This window comes from Plecotus auritus, assembly GCF_963455305.1.
Source record: "Plecotus auritus genome assembly, chromosome: 12".
NCBI classification, from domain to species: domain Eukaryota; kingdom Metazoa; phylum Chordata; class Mammalia; order Chiroptera; family Vespertilionidae; genus Plecotus; species Plecotus auritus.
The window spans coordinates 6,957,930-6,965,749 of record NC_137778.1 but is presented as its reverse complement, the minus strand read 5'-3'; the positions used below and the strand labels follow the sequence as shown (position 1 = coordinate 6,965,749).

Sequence of the window (7,820 nt, the reverse complement as noted above, 5' to 3'; positions counted from 1 at the left end):
CTTTCTTTCACCCTTTTTTGGCTCCATTTTAGGTGTTGGGTTGGGATTCTGCTCATGAGGAGCCACTGGTCCCTTTCCCCCCTCAAGTGCCATAGTTGTCCCGGGATACAGCTGACCCAGTTCACCTGGTGGGAAGGAAGCAGAGACAGGGAGTAGGGGAGCAGAGAGGGAGGAGGGGGTGAGAGGCGAGAGTGACAGGAATGATGGTGTGAGGGAGTGGAAAAGGGAGGAGACAGCAGTGAGAAGAACAAACTGGTGGGGAGAAAAGGAGGGAGCAAAGAGAAAACAGAATGGAGAAGGCGGGCAGTGAGGATGTGAAGGGAAAGGGGAGTGAGGAGAGGACTAAAGAGAAGACTAGGAGAGGAAGGCCAAGGCCAGAGGGGGAGACTAGAGAAAGAGGGTGAGGGGAGTTAGGGTGAAGCAGGCAGGATGGGAGGAGGAAGTGTAGGAACAGGGAGGGAGAGGTGAGAAGAGCCTGGGGCCCAGGAGAGTTACCTAGAGGCAAAAGGGTGAGGAGATGGAGTTGAGGAAATGAAGGTAAGGGCCTGGGAGAAGAATAGGTGGATGGTAGCTAGTGCCTAAGTGATGAAGATGCCACAGGGACCTGAGCAGGTGGGAAATGCAGTGGGAGTGAAGGGCCAGCTGGGCTTCAGGGCATGCTGGGAGCCCCTAGTCCAGGCCCTGTGGTTGCCGTGGCAACAGCCCAGGTTTGCCATCACAAAGGTTCATGAAAGTTCTAACCGAGAACCGTCTCAGTCTCTGTGTGAGCACACCGTTACTGAGGCGCAGTCTCCAGCGGCATTATCCCAGCTCTAAGAGATCAGATAGAAGAATAGGTCAGATTTTGCTTGGGCTTTTGTTGTTGTTGTTAATTCTCACCCAAGGATATTTTTTCATTGATTTTTAGAGAGAGTGGGAGGGGGAGAGACAGAGTGGGAGGGGGAGAGACAGAGCGAGAGAGAAACAACAATGTGAGAGAGACACATTGCTTGGTTGCCTCCCACATGTGCCCCGACCAGGTGCCGGGGATGGATCCTGCAACTGAAGTATGTGCCCTTGATTGGAATCGAACCCAGGACCTTTCAGTCCATGGGCCAATGCTCTCTCCACTGAACCAAAATGGCTAGGGACTTGCTTGGGCTTTTATATCAGTTCTGAGCCTGAATCCTGGCTCGTCTGCTTGCTGGTTGTGTGGCTTTGAAAATCATCATTTGGGTCTGCTATGTTTTAAGATCTATTAGGGTAAATATGCTAGCATTGCTGTTATCTACCCATTTGCTTCATAATTACTTTTAAAAACTCTGGTATTCTTGCCCAATCATTCTTGCAGCGGAGTGTCACAACCAACATGTCATGTTTTATAAAAATACAGTGAGAATTTTGATATTGGATTGATTCTTAAAAATTTTTTCAATTAGTTGACATTCAATATATTAGTTTCAGGTGTACAGCACAGTGGTTAGATATTTATATAATTTACAAAGTGACCCCCTCATAAGCCTTACATCCACCTGACACCATACATAGTTATTACAATATTATTGACTATATTTCTGAGCTGCACTTTACATCCCGTGACTATTTTGTAACTGCCAATTTGTACTTCTAATCCCTTCTTCCAGCTCCCCAGCCCCACTCCCTCTGGCAACCATCAGTTCTCTGTACCGATCTATGAGTTTGTTTCTGGTTTTTTGTGTTTTTTTTTTTTAATATATTTTATTGATTTTTTACAGAGAGGAAGGGAGATGGATAGAGAGTTAGAAACATCGATGAGAGAGAAACATCGATCAGCTGCCTCCTGCACACTCCCTACCAGGTATGTGCCCACAACCAAGGTACAAGCCCTTGACTGGAATCGAACCTGGGACCCTTGAGTCCGCAGGCCGACGCTCTATCCACTGAGCCAAACCGGTTAGGGCTTGTTTCTGTTTTGTTTGTTCATTTAGTTTGTTTTTAGATTCCACATATAAGTGAAATCATCCGGCATTTGTCTTCTTCTGTTTGATTTATTTCACTGACCATAATACCCTCCAGGTCCATCTATGTTGTCGCAAATAGTAAGATTTTACTCTGTTTCATGGTTGAGACTACAATGTTCCATTGTGTATATATACCACCTCTTCTTTATCCATTTGTCTTGTGATTGGAACATTTAATCAATTTACATTTACATTAATTATTAATAGGTATGTAGTTATTTTAGTCTCTGCTCGCTTGTGTGGTGATGACTTTCTGTAGTGTTATGTTTGGATTCCTTTCCCTAGACTTTTTGTATATCCCTTGTAGATTTTTGGTTTGTGGTTACCAGGTGCTTCATATATGCCAAGTATGTTTTTAGCAGTCTATTTTAAGTTGATGGTTGCTTAAGTTCGATGGTTCTAAAGTCACTACCATTTTTACCGCTCCCTCCATGTTGATGCTTTTGCCATTAATTTTTACTTTGTGTGTGTTTGTATGTAGCCCTGAATTTACTGTTACAATTAAACATAATCTTCCTACTTCTGCCTTTTAAATTTTGTACTAGCTTTAGTGGTGGTTGGTCCACTGCTTTATGATGTGTTTTCCTTTGTCAGTGAGTATTTTTTTTCTTTGTGAAATATTAATTTTTTTAAATATATTTCATTGATTTTTTTACAGAGAGGAAGTGAGAGGGATAGAGAGCCAGAAACATCGATGAGAGAGAGACATCGATCAGCTGCCTCTTACACACCTCCCACTGGGGATGTGCCCACAACCAAGGTACATGCCCTTGACAGGAATCAAACCCGGGACCCCTCAGTCCGCAGGCCAACGCTCTATCCACTGAGCCAAACCGGTTAGGGCCATATTTATTAATTTTTTAGAGAGAGAGGGAGGGAGGGAGGGAAGGGGGGGGGGAGAGAGGGAGGGAGGGGGGGAGAGAGAGAGAGAGAGAGAGAGAGAGAGAGAGAGAGAGAGAGAGAGAGAGAGAGAGAGATTGGTTGTCTCCCATATGCTCCCATCCACCTGCAAGTGGTCCTGCTGTGAAGTAGGCCGGCTGCCCCTGGTGCCTGGCTTAGCGAGACTCACAGGGCACCTGAGCCAGCCTGCTTGTGGGGGTCTGTGGACCTCTGAGAGATTTTAGGGAAGTCTGCAGCCGGGGTCCAGGCTGGCAGCTTGAGCGGATTAGCCTCTGAGAGGGGCTGGGGCCGGGGCCTGAACTGGGTGGGGCAGGCCGGAGGGCTAGCTGAGTTCCTGGAAACTCAGATTTGACACTCACCTGTGCCTGCCAGGGGGCGGGCTCAACAAAGGAACAACGGTGCCCGCTGGCACTTTAGTCCGGGAGAGAGGGGGGGAGCGGTCCTTCACCCTTACTCTGAAGCCACAATTCAGTTCCTCCCCAGGTCTTCACGGCACTTTCAAAGCGCTGGATTTTAGAGCAAGTGTTTGTGAGTGAGAGAGTCTAAGACGTATGACATCTGGGTCTACAGCAGCCCTGTGTCTCCCCCACAGATGCCATTGACTCTTTATAGTAACTTACTTTTATCTTGACTGCACTCCGTATTCCCAAACAGCAGTTGAATTTAGCTCAGATAGCAACGTGTTCGTGTTTTTATTACTGACTGTGCTTTTCTTTAAAAAGTGAAAACTCTGAATCCAAGGCACCGCTGAAAGCAGGATTCTTAGTCATGCACTGTGTGTGGTGCCCACTTTCTCCCACAAACCTGGTGTCCTGTAAGGAGGCTCCTTTCACACCAACTTTGACTGGTTGCCAGGGAGACTGCACGGCCACTCTGGATAAGCTCTTGTTTCCCTCTCCCTTTCTGCCAAAAAGAGGGTAACTCCTGGGTCAAGCGCAAGATGTTAGGGAAATAGAGGCTATAGATCCAGCCTAATCATAGAGAACTGAAGGGAACAATATGTTCCCTCTCTATTCCATCTATCAGCAGGAAAAGCATTTGAGTTCAAAGGATAAAACGTGAAGTTTTAGACATGAAGGAATACCAGCATCCACAACAGTCAGAATATCCTTCCTTGCAAAAACCCAAGGGGAACTGGCATCTATCTGCCAAGCCCAAATGTCTTCTATCCCTGGCTTCGCTGGAGTCAGATTTCTCTAATAAGAGAAACTCTGCTATTCTGGAACAAAAAAAAATTGTCCTTTATAGTCAACCCAGTCAGACATAAGGATAGTTCCTTCACAGTGTTCCAAATGTTGGGACTTCTGGAGACGATTTATTGTTCCTCTCCCAGGACTGGGCCATTGATTCTTGCATAAAACTCTGCGATGTTGGCTCTTCATGGCTTTCCTCTGCAACTCTGTGGTCCATACCATCAGTGTCACTGTCCGCTTCCTCAACCTCTTCACCTGAGGTTCTCTGAGTCAGGATCGAGTCAGAGGGTCCCGCACAGGTGAAAAGCTGTCCGTAGCAGTTCCTGTGTCCAAGGCCACAGAGCCCACGTCTTTCTGAAGGTGGTCCCATTGTTCTTCCTGCTGCTGGCTCTGTGCCCTGGCCAGCGGTTTCCTCAGACATTCATATTCAGGATGATTCTCCCTTTCCTGTTCCTCTGCTGCACTGGTGACTTGCACAGAGAGTTCACCTAAGCCTGACCCAAGAACAGCAGGCACACCTACGATCTGAGTGAGCTGTCCAACTCATCCAACACCAGCCTCATTGAATGAGTCAGGTTACTGACGTCTGTAGCATCTCAGAAAGCTTCAAAATCTTGCATCCATCCCACTGCAAAGCTGTGACCAATGATGTCAGTTTTATTCATGATCACCATGGAAGGAAGCGTGGTTTTGTCCAAGATGCTGCAGGCGTAGAGCATGTTGGACGTGAAGGTCACTGGGCTGGTACTTCCTGATGTGTCCATTACATAAATGCCACTCGTTGGAAATGAGGGTGTCGGGGCCTCAGTGATGACTGTCCCAGGGGCTGACCAGGTGAATGCTTCTCTGCCCAGGTGTGTCAGTTAAGACATAGTTAGACATGGTCTGGGCCTTCTCAGATTTTATCACCTGATCAAGTCTGGTAGCAAAGAGATTGGGTGAGCTCACTGTGCCACTGTTGGGCCCAAGTCCATATTGTTTCATGACTTCCTTAGACTTCACAGTGCCACGGATATCAATATTGGCAGGAAAGGGGACTTCATCACAGTGGGGTCCCGATGGAGAGCCTTGGCTACGCAGGTGTCCTGTGCGCCTCTGGACAAAGATCCTGCCGTTCCCAACACCAACAGAGCCCGGGAAGCCTGGCGCTCAGCTGCAGCTGTGGGCGCTACCATCTTCCTCCTTTTTTCCCCTAATACATATTTTATTGATTTTTTACAGAAAGGAAGGGAGAGGGAGTTAGAAACATCGATGAGAGAGAAACATCAATCAGCTGCCTACATGCCCTTGACCAGAATCAAACCTGGGACCCTTGAGTCCACAGGCCGATGCTCTATCCACTGAGCCAAACCAGTTAGGGCCACCTTCCTCCTCTTTGATTTCACTTTTAAATTTTCTTTAATTGCCTGGCTGGTGTGGCTCAGTGGTTGAGCATCGACCTATGAACCCGGAGGTCACCGTTTGATTCCTGGTCAGGGTACATGCCTGGGTTGCGGGCTTGATCCCCAGTGTGGGGCATGCAGGAGGCAGCTGATGGATGTCTCACTCTCATTGATATTTCTATATCTCTATTCCTCTCCCTTCCCATCTCTGCAATCAATAAAAACATATTTAAAATTTTTGTTTTCTTGAAAAAATACTATGTGTCACACATGCTAAATCTGGAATGTAATTTGCCTTGGTACTGCTGTAATAGAAGCTCTTTGTATTGTATTTTCCATCTCACTAATATTTAGAGATACATTTGATTTTTTAAAAATTGATAAAATGTGAAGTTTTACACCTTGTATCCTGTAACTTTGAACTCTTGGCTTCTAGGATTTTTTTTTGTTGTTGTCATTATTGCTTTGCTTTGATTGACTTCCTTGGATTTTTTTATGTATTTAATCATGTTGTTTACCCTCCAAAATACGTTTTTATTTTCCCTAGTTTATTTCTTTATTTAGACTATTTAAACACAAACTCCTTATCCAGGATTTCCAATGTGGTTGTTATGTTTTTGTTGTACTGGGACAGGCCAGTAAGCGAGGACAAGTGGAATAGGGACACTGAGGCCGGCTGCTGAACAAACCAAGAGAGCAATTTACCGCAGATGCAGAAGGTCACTTCCCCAGAGAGACCCCTTGCTCCTCACGGATGGCCTCCACAGAGATGATCTCCCTCCCGATTAAAAAAAAACGGCACACGTGGGTATCAAACCAGCCCATTCTGTGCCTCCTGCCAGTCTCAATGTGTTTTCTTCGTTACTTCTCTAGTTATAGGACTTCCATTCAGCCAGCTTTCAGGCAGTTCAGAATGATGGTTGTTCTGTATTTTAGTTGTAATTCTGATGTGGTTGTGGGAGGCGGCGAGTATAGGCATTTACCTGCACCACCATCTTGGTTTGTTCCTCTCTCTGTATATCTACCTAAATTTGAGGTATTAACTATTTGTGAATAAAAATGAAGAGAATGGGGAAAGAAATGCCAGAGTGTTATTTTATTTGGGATGGTCTGTGAGGGCCTTTCTGAAGAGGCAGGTTTAAGGAGAGCCCACATGAAGTGAAGAAGGCAGGCCCGTGAATAAGTAGGGAAACATGTTCCTGGCAGAGGGACCATCAAGATAGAAGGCCCTGAGCCCTGGCTGGTGTGGCTCAGTTGGTTGATCATCACTGAAGGGTCCATGGTTTGATTCCCAGTCAGGGTACATGCCTAGGTTGTGGGCTCAATTCCCAGTGGGGAGTGTGCAGGAGGCAGCAGAAAGATTTCTCTCACATCAATGTCTCTCTCTCTCTCTCTCTCTCTCTCTCTCTCTCTCTCTCTCTCTCTCAAATCAATAAAGAGATATTTTTAAAAAGAGAAGACCCTGAGCTGGAATTAAATGAGATACATAAATAAAGGTTTGGTATAGTTATGTCACAAAGTGAGCTGCCATTACAGCTACCACACCTATTGCTACATATGTAATAACCATCTCTACAGCTGTTGTAACAAAGAAGGACCAAGAACTGACTTCTGACTGCTAGTCCAAGATCCTGGCACAGGGCTGTAAGTGTGGGTGCCATCCTCTCTCCCGTCCCCGTGGGACCCAGAGGAATGCACACCACCCATCCACCCCTCCTTCTCCGCACACAAGTATCTCCCTCCTGCCCATCACACCCTATCCATGAAAGTTTCTTTTTAAAAAACATGTTCTTGGCAGTGCCCTCGGTGGTCCCGGATCTGCCTCTTGCTTCAACAGTGTTTGGATGGAATAGACCCAGGGATGCCTTTTCTTTCAGCCTTCGACCACTCTCCTGCGTCATATCCAGTCACCCTCCTCAGAACCACCTCTGAGACCAGCCAACACTCCGGTTTGTGTGTGTTTTTTTCCTACCTTAATCCTTATTGCCGAGCAACCACGAGCTCCCAAATCTGTCAGCATTATTCCACCAGGGTGGAGGCTGCGGCCAAGCGCCTGGCCCCCCTGCCTCTGGGGGGCCCCCCACACCTACCTCTCTCTGGGCTTCTATTTCGACCTGGACCTGGACGATGTGGCTCTGGAGGGCTTGGGCCACTTCTTCTGCGAGTTGGCGGAGAAGCATGAGGGCGCTGAGCGGCTCTTAAAGTTGCAAACCCAGCGCGGTGGCCGCACTCTCTCCCAGGACGTGCTGAGGCCCCCCAAGACGAGTGGGCAGAACTCAGGGCTCCAGGGAAGCCGCCCTGGCCTTGGAGAGGAGCCTGACCCAGGCCCTGTGGACCTGCGTGCCCTGGTTCTGCCCACGCAGACC

The 7,820-nt window shown here is 47.3% G+C and overlaps 1 pseudogene across 1 annotated transcript; it reads right to left on the bottom strand.

Moving 5' to 3' along the window:
* Window positions 1-3,653: 3,653 nt before the first annotated feature.
* LOC308237434 (GPN-loop GTPase 1-like) lies at window positions 3,654-5,152 on the bottom strand (annotated as a pseudogene). The gene has a single exon. The product of its transcript is annotated as a GPN-loop GTPase 1-like (transcript).
* Between the last annotated feature and the right edge of the window lie 2,668 nt (window positions 5,153-7,820).